General features: G+C 49.7%; 1 long non-coding RNA gene across 1 annotated transcript in view; it reads left to right on the forward strand.

Annotated features, from left to right (window-relative positions):
• Positions 1-11,726: 11,726 nt before the first annotated feature.
• Positions 11,727-20,000, forward strand: part of LOC135264621 (uncharacterized) — a 39,811-nt gene continuing 31,537 nt past the window's right edge. Inside the window, exons 1-2 of the long non-coding RNA XR_010332760.1 lie at positions 11,727-12,064; positions 12,579-12,670. This is a non-coding gene — a long non-coding RNA (uncharacterized LOC135264621). The remainder of the gene's footprint in view (positions 12,065-12,578; positions 12,671-20,000) is intronic.

Here is a 20,000-nt window from a genome sequence, read left to right on the forward strand (position 1 = left end):
ACAATCATGAACAAAGTGAAGGGTTTTTGTGTTTTTTATGTGGGTATTGGCAGTTTATAATTTCATTTTAAGGATTTAGAATTTTTTAAAACATTTATTACTAACATTACTGATAACTTATCTTTTTTTTAAAGCCTTTAATGTAACAGTTAACAGATAAGTATTTGGTCTTGAAGCCCTGCTCCTGCGATATTGATAAGCCGTTAGTAATTGAAATGTAGCGTTTAAATAATGCATTTATTAGCGGTTTTAAATAATGCATTTATTAGCTGTTGATGTGTGTTTAATGCCAGCTTTGTGTCGAGCAGATGCATTGGAAGGGGCTTAATTAGGCTTTTATGGGAACTCACTGGAAAAATGGCACATTTAATTCTATTAAACCGCGGTTTGCGGGCCCTGTTTACAAAAAATTGGCCGTGTCGAAAAAATGTTTAATTAAACAACAAAAAGCTAAGAAACGACACTGTTACATTTCTGCAGTTTGCGGTTTTCTTCGTAATCTCGGCCTGGATGCGTCTTCGCGTATTAAAATAAAATAAAACGGGCTTTTTTATTCACGGTCGACTGACTTCAGACCGCATTGCGAAGCTGATAATTAATGACCCGGAAAAATGAATATTAATCAGCAGCCAATTGTGAAGTGATTTGGTGGCGCCGCCAGGGAGGTTCATCTCAGATTTGTTTGATTACTGTAGCATGTCCGGCTGATGCTCTGATGCAGAATCGGTTCCATCGGTTCCATCACCGGGCCCATGCCGATTGGCTCGGGAGCCCTACGGAACAGTGTGTAATTGGTCAGTCACAGTTTCGCCCAGATAGGGAGGCTGTAACATGTTAAGGTGTAAAATTGTCACAAATATGTGATTAGAATGTTCTTTACTGGACATTCAAAAACTGATGCGACAATCACTGCTGGCAACTGAAAACAACGGAGTTCTGGAACGCTGACACTGACACTGACTGAGAATGTTTTGGTGAAACATTCCAAAGAAACATTCCGGAAAACCTGTTCTTCAAAGGGTTGCGCAGCCTGGGATTCCAGCTCACCATAGCAGCACCTGTGGTTGCCTGGTTACATGCAGTACTTGCCATTTTGTTGCCACTGAAGGGTGGTAATGCCCACAGCTGTGATGTTACATAAGACCTGTGGCCATCACGCCCAACAAGGCATCGTTGCTATGGATACCCTAAGTGCTCAGGTACCCCCCCCTGTAAAATGCCCTAAGCTCTCACGTGGGCTGTTCATAGTTTACATTCTGACCTTGATCCTGAGTGACTCACGCAGCTGGCAGTTTTTACACACCGCCCAATTACACAGCTGGATATTCACCGAAGTAATTCAGAATTGCCACATTGCACAAGGGCAAGACGACTGTGCCCCACTTAAGATGTGAACCTGCAACCTGTAGGTTTATTATACCACACTGCCGCCCAGTGTAGATGGGTCTGTGTTCTCCTAAATCAGGTCTGGATGCTCCCCGGGGGCGGAGGGGGGGGGACCCAGTTCTGGGTCGCTGTATGAGGTGCCCCGGATAGCGCAGGTGGGGGGGGGGCGACACTTCATCCGTCATTATTAAGGGGGGGGGGCCACGTGGGCGGTCTGTCAGCGGCGTCCCCGTTGTTAGTGGTTATTACGGCCTCCCAGCGGGGGGGGGTTTTAATTGGGGTCCCCCCCACCCAATGCCCCCCCCCGCCCGGCCCACACAGGCCGGTGCCTGTCTCCTGGGGTACAGCATTGAAGACGTTCACAAATAAGCCCCCCCCCCCCCCCCCCACCCATCGCCGTACCTCCAAGCCCCCCACTCCCCTTCCCCCCCCTTTCCCCCCCTCTTTCACGGTTGTGTGAGAGCTTGTCAGCGGGCGTGTGCTGCTTCTCCGCGTCTGACAGGTAGATTGTTTAGACGTTGACGTGTGCCATTAAATCATTTATTTTGACTGGAGAGTTCTTCCGGGAGCCCGGGCGATGTGTGTGTGTGTGTGTGTGTGTGTCTGTATGTGTGTGTGTGTGTGTGTGTTTGTTTCTGTACAGGTGGTTTTATTCTGCAGGAATACAGAAGGGCCTATTTCTGTCTCTCCGTACATCCAAGCATTCTCTTATCTGCATTTAATAAAAATTCAGTGTGTGTTTCTCCCATCTCCCCTGTGAGCGCATTTTTGGAAATGTGGCAGAAGTCATTTCTGTCAGAGAGGAAAGCTTCTGAGCCCCCCCCCCCCCCCCCACCCCCCGATAGGGAGGAGACAGAGCTTGCAGGATGGGATGTTTTGATTGGGTAATCCACCCTCGCTAAAAGTTTACCTTTATGCAGTTATGTTCCATTACAACAAGCTTGCTGGGACACGGTCCTAGGAGATATATTTTCTCAAACACAGCGAAATGTCTGGGGTTGTTCCTGCCTATGTGTGTGTGTGTACGTGTGTGTGTGTGTGTGTGCGTGTGTGTGTGTGTGGGTAGGTAAATAACCTGTTGAGTTCACATGTATGCGGTCCAGTAGGAAAGGGAAGAGTTGCTCTTTTGAGATGTACGCATACATTGTTTAACAGTTACTACATAAACAAGATGTTTAACCATTTCAGAGAGAGAGAGGGAGAGTAAGACACCTCTTTATTATGAGAGAGAGAGAGAGAGAGAGAGAGAGAGAGAGGGAGAGTGAGAAACTGAAGATGCATTGTAAAAGTGAGAAGCAACCAGAAAGAGAGAGAAAGAGAAGGAGAGAGGGAAACTGAGGCAGAGAAGGAGACATACAGAGAAAGAGAGAGAGAGAGAGAGAGAGAGAGGTAAGGTAGAGTGGTGTGATTGGCTGGTTGCCCTGGTTTCTCTGGGCGGTACTGTTATGAATACAGATGGGTACCTGCATGCATAATTCAGTGTGAGGAGCGTGCTGTGGTGAGGAGGGTGTGGGAGTCTGGGGGGGGGGGGGGCAGGAGGAGGGGGGGGGACGCACGGGGATGAGCAACACGTCCCAGCCACCGTCACCGTCTACAGTGTGGAGGGGGTAATTAGAGAGCTGTCACTGTTCCTGTCAGGTTCCGCTCTCACTGAAACATTCTGAATGGGGGGGGGGCGCAGGAGGGGGGTGGTGCTCGTGCTGAAGTACTCAGAGTTTGGGGGGGGGCATTCTGCAGAGAGGGGGGGGGACACTTGCAAAGAAACACTCAGACTGGGGTGGGGTGCAGTGGGGGGCCGCGGGGGGGGGGGGGGGGGTTTAAGTGAGGGAGCGAGGGAAAAGAGTCAAGAAGAAATAAGAGACTAAAGAAGGAAATGAAGTGAACAATGATACTGAATAATGAGGCTGAATAATCACACACACACCTGTACACACACGCATACACACACACCTGTACACACACGCATACACACACACACACACCTATATACACTCACACACACACTACACACACACACACACACACCACACACCACACACCACATAAACCTCACACACCCGTCACACCACACAACACACCACACAACACTCACACCATACACACACACACCACCACACACACACCATCACACACACACACACAACACTACACACATACACACACACACACCTATATACACTCACACACACACCCGCACACACACACACACACACACACGCACACACAACTATACACACTCACACACACACACCTGTACACACACACACACACACACACCCGCACACACACACACACACCTATACACACACGCACACACACCTATACACACTCACACACCTGTACACACACACACACACACACACACCCGGACACACACACACACACACCTATACACACACGCACACACACACACCTATACACACACACACACACACACACACACACCCGCACACACACACACACACACCTATACACACACGCACACACACCTATACACACTCACACACACACACCTATACACACACGCACACACACCTATACACACTCACACACACACACCTACACACACACACACACACACACACACCTATAAACACTCACACACACACATACACACAGAGTAGACCCCGCCTCCCTGCTGTTCTCTAAAGGACTTGGAAGGTGAGGTGTTGGAATGCCTCAGACAGACGGGCAGACGAAGCAGTGCTTAAACACACAGGAAGTGTGGCCACCGCCGTTGCCATAGCAACATCCGCCCCATCCCGGGGGGGGGGGGGGGGGGGGGGGGGACCGGGTCAGGGCTCCCGAATGAGATCAGAATCAGCAGAGAGCCATCCCACAAACTTGACCTGTGAAACAGACGGGGGGGGGGGGGGGGGGGGGCGGGAGCTGCTGCCGGCTCCTCCGTACGGGGGTGGGGGGGGGGCCTCAGCCCCCCCCCCTTACAGCCCTGTGTTATTCTCTGCTGCCGTAATTTATTTACTCAACGTGAGGTGGTGATGTCACTCCATTCCATGCCTTTGGGGTGGGGGGTGCAACTGTCAGAGGGAGTGTACGTGCAGTCTGGTACAGCAGGGGGGGTGTGGGGGGGGGAGGTGTTTTTAGGGGTGGGTCCCAGGGCTGTTTTCTGTGGGAGTCCGGGAGGAGGAGGAAGACCATGGGGCGGGGGGGGGGGGGGGGGGGCGTTTCTCTAGAGAACGATAACATTCCTCGATAACATTCAGGGGCCTAGCCCCCCAGCCCCTCCCCCTCCTCCCCTCCCCCGGGGGCCACAGTCTGTGTGCAAAAGGAAGGCACATCCACTCCTAACAAAAATAAACTCTCCCCTCCCCCCCCCCCCCCCCCTCCCTCCCGACCGGCCACCGAGGTCAAACTACAGCATCTGCAGCCTGATCCCGGTCAGGCTCTCCACCGTGGCTTCCCCTCCATCACAGCCCCCCCCCCAACCCCCACCCGCACCCACCCCCCCATCAGCAGCCCCCCCCACCGCTAACCGCCCCAACCCGGCCACGCCACCCGCCAATCTGCCCCCCCCCCCCACCCGCCACCGCGAATCCCGCCGCCCGCCACACCACAACCCGCCACCGGCAGGCGATAAAGTGTCAGCGGCAGCTTCACACGTTCCTCTCTCCAGCAGGCAGGGGAAGGAGCCGCAAAACCAAGCAGCGGATTTTAGAGTTTTGTTTTTTTTTTTTTTTAGGAGGAAACGCATCCGTCTTTTCAAGCCTTCCTTGCAGCGTTGCAGAATTCACACTTTTAGTGAAAGTGGATTTTTGTCGATTTGTATTTGACCCCAGTATGTACTTTCTGATGTCTCTCTCTTATAGACGGCCATTTTGTCCTGAGACTGGCGGTGGTATCGGTACAGTAGGCTATAGCACGGCAGCAGCACTATTGCGCTTGCTTGGCTGTAGTCATCCAGTCTGGGCGGGAAAATTAAGGCAGAAATGGCTTTCAGACATCGTAAAAATAGTGTTGGAGGTTTCACAATCTGGCCTCAATAACCCTCTCAACCAAAAAAACAAAAACAAAAAGACAAACACTCTCCTCTGTCTTTGAAAAAAAGGCACAGAGTATAAGCCACTCACTACACCCCGTATTCAGCGTGCGAAAGATCTGCGATAAAAATTGTTTCCACATTACCCTCGCGCAAAGAACACAGCTATCTGCCATGAATTTAGCCCAGAAAATCACACGCTGGAATAGCATTCAAAATGCCGTTACAAAATGCTTTGAGGTTTTACAACTTCTTCCAAAAACACACTCCAAAAAAAAAAAAAAAAACAGTATTGTGTTGCTATAATAACATCTCAAACATGGGTTCAACAGCTGTAGTGATGTCTTCTCTACCAACACACAGAGCTCTGTGACACGTTTCAATGACAGAAACGTTCTTTGGGACATTTTTTCTTTTTAAGAGGAGCAGACAGCCTACCCTCGTTTTGGATACTTTCGCTTTATGCGGACGGGGAAAAGCCGTGGCAGGGAATTGAACCCTTGGCCACACTGGGGGGTGGGTTTGTTCATGGGTTTGAAAATTAGCCTCCCGGAAGGCTGTGCCAGTGTCTCGCCAAAAGATGGCAGAGTCTCGCTGATTAGTTTACTGGACTCCAAACCGAGAGCCTGCTGGATTGAACTCCCAGATGTTTTCCCTGGTTTTCCTAAGAATAAGACTCTTTAACCTGACTGGGTTTCTCTGCGCAAATGCAGCCGCGCGCGCTGATGATGTGCAAACGCGAGACGAGAAAAATCCGCTCGCGAGCTTTTCAAATGAGCACTTTTAACATCAACGCTTTAAATCTGTGCCGTCATCCGTCGGAGAAATCTGAAACGGAAAAACAAAGGTTGTTTGAAACACCTTTCACAGGTAATTGAATAAAAACATCCCTCTGCGGAATTCGGAGAGCTCCTCAGCCTGCCGGAACGGGACGTGCGGTAAATACACGCAGCAATTTGCATAATGATGCGCCTCCAAAATAAGATTTACTGAACGTTTCAAGAGTTTCTGAAATTACGTGATACTTCCCAGCATGCTCTACTGAATTGTTTTTTTTTTTAACGGTAGTGTAAGGAAGGTCTTTTGCTTTGTCAAGCACAAAGGTAATGCTGACATTTTAAATGCAAAAATATAAATTATAAATTATGTTTTGTATTATATGTGAAAGTGTGCTAGATGCACGGGTAAATAAATGAACAGTTAATATTTGTAAGTGAAAACTTTACCTGTTTGAACCAGGGCTGAATTTTGCACACACGAGCAGAAGGGAACCAGGTGTAGCATTAACTTTGAGGACTAGCCTCCAGTAGGTCTGAAATTAGTCAGAGATGTTATATTTTCACGTCAGATATTATATTTTGCGTTTCACATTGTCTGGCAGAACTGGGCCCTCTCGAAGTCAGAAACTGGAGGAGGATCACACGGGGTATTCCCTTTTCGGTCTAAGACTCGGCCGGTGATGTAACCCCTCGGCTCTGTGTCGGTTGTTCCGCTTGCGTTGCCCGCGTGCGAGGGGTAGCAGCGTGCGTTAGCGGCAGTTAGCGGGACCCTGTGGAGCAGCCAGGGAGTGAAGCGCTAACAGATGTTCTGAGCGTTCATCTTATTCTCCGCAAAGACCATCCCCGGAGCTTCTGTAACACAAGACGCTAAACTCCCCGTCCAGCTCCAGCCAAGCTGAACTTTGCCATCTAAACTCAGTCAGGTATTCCCGTGTATTTTATATAATGGACGCCATGAATTCAGATACTTTGTAATTGCGCTGTTATTTTGTGAGGTTCCTACACAAGCCCTTTCTGGAGTTTTTTTTTCCCTTAGCCTGCACAAAATGAAAATCATTTTCAAAATGTCTTTAATTTTGATTTTTAAAAAATATGTATATTTTATGTTCATCCCTATTTCCCTGAACTGTGTTCCCGCTCGTCGTTACAGGTGCGTGTGTGTATGCGTGTGTGTGTGTATGTGCGTGTGTGTATGTGTGTGTGTGTGTGTGTGTGTGTGTGTGCGTGTGTGAGTGTGTGTGTGTGTGTGTGTGTGTGAGTGCGTGTGTGAGTGTGTGCATGTGTGTGTGTGTGTGTGAGTGTGTGCATGTGTGTGTGAGTGCGTGTGTGAGTGTGTGCATGTGTGTGTGTGTGTGTGTGTGTGTGTGTGAGTGCGTGTGTGAGTGTGTGTGTGTGTGTGTGTGTGTGTGTGTGTGAGTGCGTGTGTGAGTGTGTGCATGTGTGTGTGTGTGTGTGTGTGAGTGCGTGTGTGAGTACGTGTGTGAGTGTGTGCATGTGTGTGTGTGTGTATGGGTACAGGACTGTATTAGTGAGGATAGCGGGCGGGGTGATTTATGACTCCTCAGTGACGGGCGTTGGAAGGTAACCGCGGCGCGGCTCAGCGGTACAGAGAGACTCCGCGCGGAGCGACAGGAAGTGGCGGCACGGCGGCTCCTGCCGACCGCTCAGACGGCTCGGGCTAAATGAAGACGCGAGGCTCGTTTGGGTCCTGTCGGGGGGTGACGTGACCCCTCACCGAAAACGGGGGCAGCGCCGTCTCCGCCGAAAACGACAAGGCCCTGGCGACGGCTCCCCCCCTCCCGCCCCCCCGGCCCCCCCGATCGAGCGCGCCCCGTTTATCTCACTGCCGCTAAGTGTGATTTATTAGCTCTGTCTCTGTTAGCGGGCCTGTCGCTCTGACCGCGGCTAGCCCGGCACCCTGCTAACAGCCGCGGGGGCACAGTCAGCGGGTCCCCATCACACACACACACACGTCCGCTACGTTAGCATACACACACACTCACACACGTCCGCTACGTTAGCGTACACACACACTCACACACGTCCGCTACGTTAGCGTACACACACACTCACACACGTCCGCTACGTTAGCGTACACACACACGTCCGCTACGTTAGCGTACACACACACGTCCGCTACGTTAGCGTACACACACACACACACGTCCGCTACGTTAGCGTACACACACACGTCCGCTACGTTAGCGTACACACACACTCACACACGTCCGCTACGTTAGCGTACACACACACTCACACACGTCCGCTACGTTAGCGTAACACACACACCGTCCGCTACGTTGCGTACACACACACGTCCGCTACGTTAGCGACACACACACTCACACACGTCCGCTATGTTAGCGTACACACACACTCACACACGTCCGCTACGTTAGCGTACACACACACTCACACACGTCCGCTACGTTAGCGTACACACACACTCACACACGTCTGCTACGTTAGCGTACACACGCACGTCCACTACGTTAGCGTACACACACACGTCTGCTACGTTAGCGTACACACACACTCACACACGTCCGCTACGTTAGCGTACACACACACGTCCGCTACGTTAGCGTACACACACACTCACACACGTCCGCTACGTTAGCAACACACACACACGTCCGCTACGTTAGCGTCACACACACTCACACACGTCTGCTACGTTAGCGTACCACACACTCACACCGTCTGCTACGTTAGCGTACACACACACTCACACACGTCCGCTACGTTAGCGTACACACACACTCACGTCTGCTACGTTAGCGTACACACACACTCACACACGTCTGCTACGTTAGCGTAGACACACCTCCACACGTCCGCTACGTTAGCGTACACACACACTCACACACGTCCGCTACGTTAGCGTACACACACACTCACACACGTCCGCTACGTTAGCGTACACACACACGTCCGCTACGTTAGCGTACACACACACTCACACACGTCTGCTACGTTAGCGTACACACACACTCACACACGTCTGCTACGTTAGCGTACACACACACTCACACACGTCCGCTACGTTAGCGTACACACACACTCACACACGTCTCTACGTTAGCGTACAACTCACACACGTCTGCTACGTTAGCGTACACACACACTCACACACGTCCGCTACGTTAGCGTACACACACACTCACACACGTCCGCTACGTTAGCGTACACACACACTCACACACGTCCGCTACGTTAGCGTACACACACACTCACACACGTCCGCTACGTTAGCGTACACACACACTCACACACGTCCGCTACGTTACCGTACACACACACACACAGACTTTTACCTTCCTCTCTTTCCCCTATCATCCTCTCCCTCACTCTCTCGTCACCTCTAACCCCCCCTCTCGTGTGCTGTTTCCCTCCTGTCTGTCTTCCTCTCCTCTCCATCCCTCTCCCCTTCCCTCTCTCTCTCCCTCTCTCTCTCCGTCCCCCTCTCTCGCTCACTCACTCTCTCCCCTTCCCTCTCTCTCCCTCCCTCTCCCTCTCTCTCCCCCTCTCTATCTCTCTCCCTCACTCTCTCCCCCCTCTCTCTCCCTCTATCTCTCCTCCTCTCCCTCTATCTCTCTCCCTCTCTTCCCCTCTCTCTCCCCCTCTCCCTCTCCTCCCTCCCCTCCCCTCCTCCTCTCTCCCTCCCTCCCTGGCCGAGGTTGTTGTTCAGGATCTGTGCTTGGTTTGGCTGTCAGCCTGTTTAGTCTGGCTGTGGTGACCCCGCCTGACTGGAGGAACAGACTTTCTCCTTCACATTCACCCCCCCCCCCAAATCCTGCTCCCCTGTGTTACTCCCCCTACTCCCCAAAACCCTGCTCCCCTATGTCACCCCCACTACCCCTACACCCCACCCGTCTCACCCCACTCTCCAAAATTCTGTTCCCCTCTGGGATTTGAAGTGGGTGGGGGGTGGGGGGGGGGGGGGGGTAGTGTTTCCCATAAAGGCACCGGCGGAAATGTCCACAGTAGCTCCCAGAATTCTTTTCTGCAGGTGATCCTTAATGAGCCTCTCGCTCATGTGTCTGCTGGGCGTGCGCGGGCTTCATCAGGACAAAGCGTCTGGTGTCCGATGGGTCTGCGGAGGCCGTGATTAAGCGCATGCGCTGCCGCGCTTAGCGTGTTTCTGGAGCGCGTTGATTTGCTTCGTCTGTGATTTCCCCCCAATTTTTTGGAATCTTCCATCGTCAGCCGATCCCCCCACTGGAGGCCGAGCTCATCTCCGACAGGAGAAATGTTTAAACCAAATGTATTTTTTATTTTTAGCCCTTTCCTTTTCACAGTCATTTTCCACCACTACGTTTTGTTTTTGACTTTTCAGTGTGTTATTGCAGTGTTTTGTACTGTACACTGTGATTTGGTCCTGTTATCTATCTCTCTCTATATACATATATCACATTACACCCATATTTCAATCATGCAATAGAGCATTAAAAAAAACAAAAAACAACAAACACAATGTAGCCGAGTACACTGCAGAACTACAGTCTAATGATGTTTAACAAGACGTACGTTTCCGTGCCTTTTGCGGAACACAGTAAAACGAGGGGGAGAGGGTTGTGAGGGGGGGGGGTGCTGCCTGTGTGTTAATTAAAGAGACTGTGCAGTATCTCCCTCATGCCGAAATCATTTATATTCTCATAATTAAGAATAAAACGGGGTTAGTTCTGCGCTTGTAATTTCCATTTTTCTAAAGTTGCAATTACCGCGTTTTAATACTCTCGGATTCGTCTTCACGCGCCGGTTTTATTGTGCCGGAACAGATTTCGACGTCTGATGAAAATTGCAGCGCGAGAAAATTAGCGGGGAAATTAAAAGTGCCTTAATTCTGGATGAAGAGGTATTACATTAATGTGCCTAATTATAACCCAGTTAACAGTATGCTGCCACACAGGCCCGTGGCGCAGAGGGAACAGAGAAGGGGATGGGTACGGGGGTGTTTTTTTTTTTTTTTTTTTTTTTTGGGAGGGACAATGCTATCTCCGGCTGCTCCGAGCTCCCCGTTCGCCTTTTCTGTTGCGGGTCTGTCTCTTATTGTACTTTAGCGCAAATGCAATGTCATGGGTGGGTGCCTGTACAACTGCCACTAAGAATGCGGAGGATTATGAATCTATTCTCCGATATGCGAGCGTGATGGATGCACTGGGGTATATTATAAATGCGAAAATGAGAGAACTATAGTTACTCTGGCAGCTGCGCGAGGAGTCTATGCATTTATACTTATAATTCTCATTCATCTGTTACTTCACGACACAAAAAGAGGGCAATTTCAAGAGTTCAAACACGTGTGCTCTAATTCTGTCATTCATATTTTAGTAACTATATTGCTTTGTTGTCTCATTATTTTAATATATTTCTTTTATTTTACCCCAACATATGCCATGTGAATTCGTTGACATAACACCTTACTTCTTAAAACTGGAAAATCCTAAACGAGAGCAATATGTGTACTTTACATAGGCAACTGCTTACCAAACATTAAACAAAACATTTATGGGCGTGCCCACGTCTCGGCTCGTTCCCAGTCCTAGGCCTGCGTCACACCCACCCCACCAGGTGTTAATCAAGGCTCAGCCTAATGACTTCACCCAGCGCACCAAAAATAGCCTGAAATATACTACGAGAGGTTTTGAACTTCTGCGGCCACTTAGCCGTTGTTAAACATAATTCGCCAGCGAGTCCATTAGCTTAGTCGAAACGGGAAGTGTTCTCAGTTTCACGCGTGAAATGTTAAAACCTATTAGGCCTACTGCGTGCTGAGATAGTTCCGTTTACTAGCTTGCCGAGTCGAATCCCCCTGCCTTTCAACAAGCTAACGTTACCTAGCAGGTGTTTTCGCGAGTTGACGAGCGTGAACGGGGCACCTGTGCAGCGTAGGCTACAGGTAAGCGAGCTGCATTCACCAGCTGATGTACAGCACGGGTAGCGCTGTCGTTTGTGTATCGTAATGCCTGCAACACCGGTCGCGATATTTTGCTTAAAAGCCACGTCTCAGGCAGCTCAAAGTCAAAGATTACTAGTTTAGGTTTGTAATTTAGTCTTTCTGTTCGCCAGCCAGCTGCTGAGTTTGTCAGCACACCACGCGCGTGCGCATCTCTTTTTGCCTCTATGTCAGACTATAGAGTACCGAAGACTAAATACGTTTACACTGGGGCTCTACGTGATTAACGACTAAATATCAATTTATTAATGCGGCGTATGAAAAATAGAAAATGAATGTTGTTTTTTTTTTACTGCAAGTTTACAGGTTTTTTCAAAAACAATTAGTCTCTAACTTTTGAGGAGATAATGAAAGAACAATTACAGCTTGCAGCAGCATTCAAGTTTAAAAAACGTGTTAAGGAAGCAGGCGTTTATTTACATGTGCAGTTGTGAACTTTCCACCTTTTTTCCGCCAGGTTTTTTTTTGGCGTGTGAAGTTTGGCAGAGAGAGGATACAGGTAAAGTTGTGGAGAGAAGACCGTGGATGGCGGAGATGTACGGAGAGGAGGTATGCTAAACGAGTTTTAAGGTTACCCTATAGACCGGCGTTCAAACAGCGGTTGTGGTATATGAACGTGCTGTATGTATTCCTTAAACCTGATCCACTTGGTTAATATAAATTTAAATGATTACATAGAGGCTTGTGCTGTTTTTGTTTCTTAAAATTTATAATGGGAATCCACCATATACACAACCCCCCCACCTCACCCCAGGTGACAGTTCCACAATTCCCAAAATTACACTTTGATCTTTTCGCCCCTGTGCTTTCCTCTACCTGTATTTTACTTTGAGTAACAAACGCAAGAGAAGCTCATTCTTTGGTGCTGAGTTAGTATTTTATCAGCTATAACCTGAGTACAAAAAAAATGCACAGACAAACAGTGGGGGGAGATCAGTAGCTGTTCCCTCTCCAAGGCCAGTGGCGGGTATGAGTGGGTTTGCGCTGGTAGCAGAGGACAAGTGTACAGGTTTGGCTCGTTTCACCCAGGATAACCGGTCACTTCCAGATCTCATTTCCATGGCAATCACACTATTAAATTGTCAAGTGTGTCCTTTCCACATTTTTATTAGCACTCACGATTGAATATTTATAAAATGTCAAACCGATATAGCTTCTTTTTTTTTTTTTTTGTATTTCTGTTCAGCATCTCATTCGGTTTGTACAACTGCGAGCGCAGATTTAATAAAGTCGGAGTTATGCTTAATGGGCCACAGAGAAAGAAAATGTTTTTTCACAGGGATTTAAAAAAGAAAAAAAACAAACAAAACAGAACGGGGGGGGGGAAAAAGACGACGACATAAGATTAGCTGCTGCCTCCGCTGTGTCGCGTCTGTAAAAAGGGCGGTAGCGTTCCGTGGGGGGGTACACATGCAGTGTTCCATCGTTCCGTGGGGGGGGTACGCGTGTGCACCCCGTCCCCGGGGCCCCCAGATGTTCCCGTCACCCCTGTCCCATGGCATCCTGCCAGCGTGGAACAGCCCACAGTGACAACAATAAACACCTCTGCCATAACCTGCCCCCACCTCCCCCCCCCCGAAAATCTGCATATTAGCAGGACTTAATTCGGCAGGAAGTATGCAAATGTATGCAAAATGAAATCCATCTCCTAATGACATGAGACGATTAAACAATTTTTATGCTTAAATATTCTGTTTAATGAAATCAAACGGGCCCACGCGCGTGACAAATTGGCCTCGGCATGGCGAAATTAGCGAGTATCACAAAAGGGAAACTAGAAAGGAGTGAAAGATGGAGAGGGGAGGGGGAGTGAGGAAGAGAGAGATGGGGAGAGACGGAGAGGGAGAGGCAGTTTGTTGTCTGGCCATTCTAAGCTGAGGTATGTGACCGTTTCTTCTGCTGAGTTTTGCTGTGTTTACCCGAGTGCTCAGCTGGCATACTTTTAGGGGAAATGGATTAAACACACAAGCAGAAACATGTACAGAAATGTACATAAATTCACATGCATGTAAACACACGCAGCACAAGTGTTGTAAACAACACACCAACTACATGTGCAAAGTGCCCATGCATGTCACAACACACGTGCACGCTCACACACACCAAATCATGCACATCGTGCCCACACACCATGCATGTCACCGTCACGACACACCCAAATATGCACATGTGCGCACACGTGCACGCTCACACACCCAAATATGCACATGTGCACACTCGTGCACGCTCACACACCCAAATATGCACATGTGCACACACACAAACATGCACAGTACAGGCATTCACCAGGTGTGCCGAAGGGCCGGTGTGGGTGCAGGTTTCTGTTTTAACCGAGCACTACAGCACCTGATTCAGCTGATGAATGACTCACGGTCTTCAGTCAAGGCCTTGGTGAGGAGAATCTGGTATGGTAGTGCTGGGCTAGAACAGAAACCTGCCCCCACACCGGCCCTTTTCAGATTAGATTTGACACCCCTGCCATAAACAAATGCATAACATCTGTTCATGTAGAGTCTGTATTCATTAATTAACATGTTGGAAAAAAATAGCTTTGGTGTACAACTTTGTACTCTTTCCTTTTTCTGTTATTTACATAAAGTTTATTTCATGACGCGTACTGGTAGTATGGTATATTTGTCTGAACTGTGATCTTGCTGCAGCATCCCATTAGTTGTGTCGGAATGTATTTGCTTCCCAGTAACAAATACAGTGGCTTTGGAGAGATAATGAAGATTCTAGCACGCAACCAGGCTCTGTATTTCACCAATTACTGTAGAAGGATTTATATGAATTCTACCCTTGTATAAGAATACAAAAACTCAGCAGAGAACTTTAAATTGGGTCTTCAGAAAACAAACGGTTCTTATAATTACAACAAAAGTAGGAGAACATCCCTTTAATTGGAAATCAGTGTTTTACATAAGAAACTGTAAAAGTGATTGGGGAAAAAAAAAAAAAACCGTGAGCATTCCTTTAAACTACATTTCCCAGTGTACACTGCATCGCCCATATTTGGTTATAATCCGCTGTGCTGCTTAATTGCAGAGCGTGTTGTAGGCGGGCTGACGGATGACCCCTCCACCGCGACGTTCACGCTGCACCATGAGCGTTCGCTTAAAGGAGGTGATTATTATGCTTTAACCTCAAACTCGATTAATCATGTGGGTTTTTATTGTAATAATCCCCCCCCCCCTCCCCACCACCCCACCCCACACCACCCCAGCCCCTAGCTACGCCCATTCCTAAAAGACGGCAGCCCCTGTCAGACGTGATTGAGCTCACGGCTTCATTACAGTGCAGCCTATTGGATCGGGTGACCTTTATTTGGAGGGAGGGGTTGGAGGGGGGGGTTGATGGGGGCGCTCTGTGCTCTTGATTATTTTCTTTGAAAATGATATAATTACAGTCTGAGAGTGTCTCTTATTAAAGCCCCCCCCCCCACCTGCCACCGAACCCTGCAGTTCCGCTCCAGTTGAAGAACCACCAAATTTAAACCCTTCTCTTTTTTTTCCCCAAATTTAATTTGCCTTGGTTTGCTGGTCTCAGTTGCTGCAGTGATGTTCACTTCTGAGAATTATGGGAGATGATGGACAGCTGAGGGCTGTCCTTTGGAGGTTGGGAGGGAGATAGAGTGAGAGAGAGTGCTTTTTTTTTAGGATGATGTAATTGCTTGAAGGTGTGTTTAAAATCCTGCGGAAGGCGGGTGTTTGGTAGGAGAGCGCTGTCGGTTGGCTGGCAGACAGCGTGACCCCGGGGGAAAGGGGAGAATGTATCTGAAACGCGTCCATATTGGGCTCAGGAGTGAGATCAGGGGTGTCTGATCTCACCGGAAAGGGGGCCGGTGTAGCTGCAGGACAAAGGCCTCCTGCGAGGGGTCTGCACGTCCTCCCCGTGTCCCCGTGGAGGTTCGGGAAACGGGCGGGCCACATTATCAGGGCGTTGCTGTAAACGCGCGTGTTTCCCCAGTCGCGTCGCTGTCACACACACAGCGCACAGCGCGTAACTCACCTGCGTTCTCTTATGTGGCGAGTCTGTCTGGATCGGAGCAGCGGCTGAATGGATGCCGTGGAGTGTGGAGTAATGTGACCTCCGTCTCGCTGAGGATTTACAGCCCTGCACCTCTCCTAAATAAAGCCTGAGAGCTCCGTCTCTCACTCTTTCATCATGGTTGTCATGGCGACATATGGAGTTCTCGGTTCGACGCTGCTGGACTGGAAAAGTCACTTTTTTTTTGTCTTGGTATCGATCGTCAGGTGGAACCCCTTTCGCATTTAAGATGGTTGGGGTTGGTTGGGCGGGGGGGGTGCAGAGATTCGGGTCCCACTCCAGGGGGGTTTGACTGATCAGCACTCACCCGACCGCGGAGGAGAGGAGACGCTTGTATTTACGGCAAAAGTGATTCAGGCTGCGCGTTAAATAATTGATATCGATCGGAGCGTGGACAGTATTTACCGCTCAGAGATATTGTCCGTCCAGCAAATAAATTAGAAGATGATGGGTTTGGAGGAGATGAGCGATAGAGGGCTAGAGGAGAGAGAGAGAGAGAGAGAGAGAGAGAGAGAGAGAGGGGCCGAACGACGCATCCTCCGGAACGCGCTGGAAAAAAAAAAAAAATTCAAAATGGCCCCCGTCTCAGGATCGCGCTCGGGTGTGCTCCTCTTGTGGTTCCGCGGGCCGCCGCCTTCCTCAGGGGGCAGGGCGTTTCGGCGGTTATCTTGGCGGAATTTGCATCCCTCAAAGGTTAGCGGCTGTGGCGTCGGCCGCGGCTCACGTTCGCGGCTCACGTTCGCGGGATGAAAGGGCAGACGGTGAAGAGCCTTCAAACGCCGGCGCGGGACGCCCGGAGAATTCCGAGAAGGCCTCGTCCCGACGGCCGGCCTATCGTTGCGCCTGAACCGGAGGAGGGAGGTGGAGGTGGAGGTGGGGGTGGGGGCGGGGGCGGGCGTGGGGGGGGATTCAGTTTATGGAGAATTTATTTCATTGTCAGTTAATATTAATTCTTTGTGTGTGCTTGTGATATACAGTAAGTACAGACTGAAATACACGCACTGTAAGGCAGACTCTTAAATACGCACAGACTGATATACGCACAGACTGATATACGCACAGACTGATATACGCACAGACTGATATACGCACAGACTGATATACGCACAGACTGATATACGCACAGACTGATATACGCACAGACTGATATACGCACAGACTGATATACGCACAGACTGATATACGCACAGACTGATATACGCACAGACTGATATACGCACAGACTGATATACGCACAGACTGATATACGCACAGACTGATATACGCACAGACTGATATACGCACAGACTGATATACGCACAGACTGATATACGCACAGACTGATATACGCACAGACTGATATACGCACAGACTGATATACGCACAGACTGATATACGCACAGACTGATATACGCACAGACTGATATACGCACAGACTCTGATATACGCACAGACTGATATACGCACAGACTGATATACGCACAGACTCTTAAATACGCACAGGCTGATATACGCACAGACTGTGATATACGCACAGACTGATATACGCACAGACTCTGATATACAGTTTTGATGTCGGTGTTGAGATGAGCGTTTTGACGTCGGTGTTGAGCTGAGCGTTTTTGACGTCGGTGTTGAGATGAGAGTTTTGATGTCGGTGTTGAGATGAGCGTTTTGACGTCGGTGTTGAGATGAGAGTTTTGATGTCGTGTTGAGATGAGCGTTTTGACGTCGGTGTTGAGATGAGCGTTTTGACGTCGGTGTTGAGCTGAGCGTTTTTGACGTCGGTGTTGAGATGAGAGTTTTGATGTCGGTGTTGAGATGAGCGTTTTGACGTCGGTGTTGAGCTGAGCGTTTTGACGTCGGTGTTGAGATGAGAGTTTTGATGTCGTGTTGAGATGAGCGTTTTGACGTCGGTGTTGAGCTGAGCGTTTTGACGTCGGTGTTGAGATGAGCGTTTTGACGTTGGTGTTGAGCGCGGGTGTCTGGAGCCTGTACCTGTGATCACAGAGCTGTCAGGTGTTGTTGGCGCCCGCATCGCGAAGGCATATTTCATGTTTTTAACGTGAATCATTTTTTTAAGTGAAATCGCAGTCTGAAGTTCGCGGCTTCGCCTCTGCTGCCGCTGTGCTTCTTGCAGCTTGTCACGGCGGAATTTTCCTTTTGTGGAATTCTCAAAAAAAACTTCACAGATATGAGAACTGAGAATACGTCAGATTTATTTCATTCGAATTGAGAGAGAATGTAATGTCTCTCTCCAGCACGATCTTAGTAATTGCAGTGTTTTTTAAAAATTTATTTATTTTGTTTTTTATTATATAGATGCGCCAAATTACAGCCGATTAAAAGCCCGTCGGCGTGATGCAGGTGGACTTTGCCGAATGCTCCTTTCTGGCATTCCAAAACGATTCTGACGAACAGAACGGCATTCTGGGAAAGATTTAGTGACTCTCGCGTGCTTCTGTTGCACTTTATTATCTTTGCACGAACATCTGTGGTTCATCTTTTCAAAATATTTTTGCATTTGTGTCATTTGGTTAATTAGCTGTGTTGGGGCGGGAGAGAGAGTGTGTGTGTCTGCATGCATGTGTGTGTGTGTGTCTGAGGGAGAGAAAAATAAGAAAAGAACATAAAGATCTTTGTCAAGCTCTGCGCAGTGAGGGGTAAATGTGACAGAGTCTCTGTTTTAATGGCTCTTTAAGCTCGAATTCTCCTCTCTCTCTCCCTCTCTCTCTCTCTCTCTCTCTCTCTCTCTCTCTCTCTCTCTCTCTCTCTCTCTCTCTCTCTGTCCAAACATCGGTAAATTGCGGCGGGGGCGGGAGCATGTGGTCGTGCTAGCGGCCGTTGCCGCGGGCGACGCTCAGTTTTCCTCTCGCCTCGCTCGCTCGCACCGTTTAGGGTGCGCAGTGGGGGGGCGGGGCCAGCAGGGGGCGATCTCCTACACTCCCCTTCTCCAAACAACCTGGGGGGGAGGGTCGGGGGGGGTGTTTGGGGGTTGGGGACGGGGGGGTGGGAGGTGGTGGGCCGGACTAAAGTGCCGCCAAAAACGCCCGTAATCTCTCAACGCTTCCGCCAGCCAATCCCGTCCGTCACCTCCGCCGCCGTGGCAACAGCACAAGCCCGGCGCTAAAATTGTCCCCGGCGCGGATTACAGCAGATTGTGGGGGGGTGGGGGGTGGGGGGGGGGAAGAGGGTGGATAAGCCACCCAGAGAATGTGTGGATCCCTGCCAAATAAAGTCCTGGCTTATCCTGAGCTGTATCCTGCAGCGTCCTCTCCCTCGCACCCGCGCCTCTGCCAGATCCTGCCCACCCCCCCCCATCTCACCACGCCACCGAAATTTCCTCATTTAAAAATTCCCAAATCAAGGCTGAGGTGTGATGGGATGAACCCAGGGGTTAATGGGATGAGCCTCCCAGTAACGCTTTTACCAACCCCCCCCCCCCGTCCCCCCCACCCACCCCGTCCCCATATATCCTGAATAATTCCCCTTTTTCTTCAAGGCTGTTCCACCAGCCCCGCCCCCCTCCCCCCCTGCCCCCGCTCCTGTCCCATCTGCATGCCTTACTAAAGCACTTTTGCTGAGAAAGGGCTATGCATATATGTATATAATAATTACATCCCATATATCTTCCCAAATCCCATTTCCATCAATGGCAACGCCACACCGCGGGAAGTAATGAGGGTATTATGCAGCTGTGACAGAGACCCCCCCCAAACCGCCGCTCCCCTCATCCGCCTACCCCCCCCCCAACCCCACCAACCCCCCCGCAGTCATACTGCTGAACAATCAAAGTGGAGGGCGGAATATGTAGAAGGGGAGGGGGATTTTCCACTTTGTGCGAGTTATTGAG

Source organism: Anguilla rostrata, chromosome 10 (assembly GCF_018555375.3).
Source record: "Anguilla rostrata isolate EN2019 chromosome 10, ASM1855537v3, whole genome shotgun sequence".
NCBI lineage: Eukaryota > Metazoa > Chordata > Actinopteri > Anguilliformes > Anguillidae > Anguilla > Anguilla rostrata.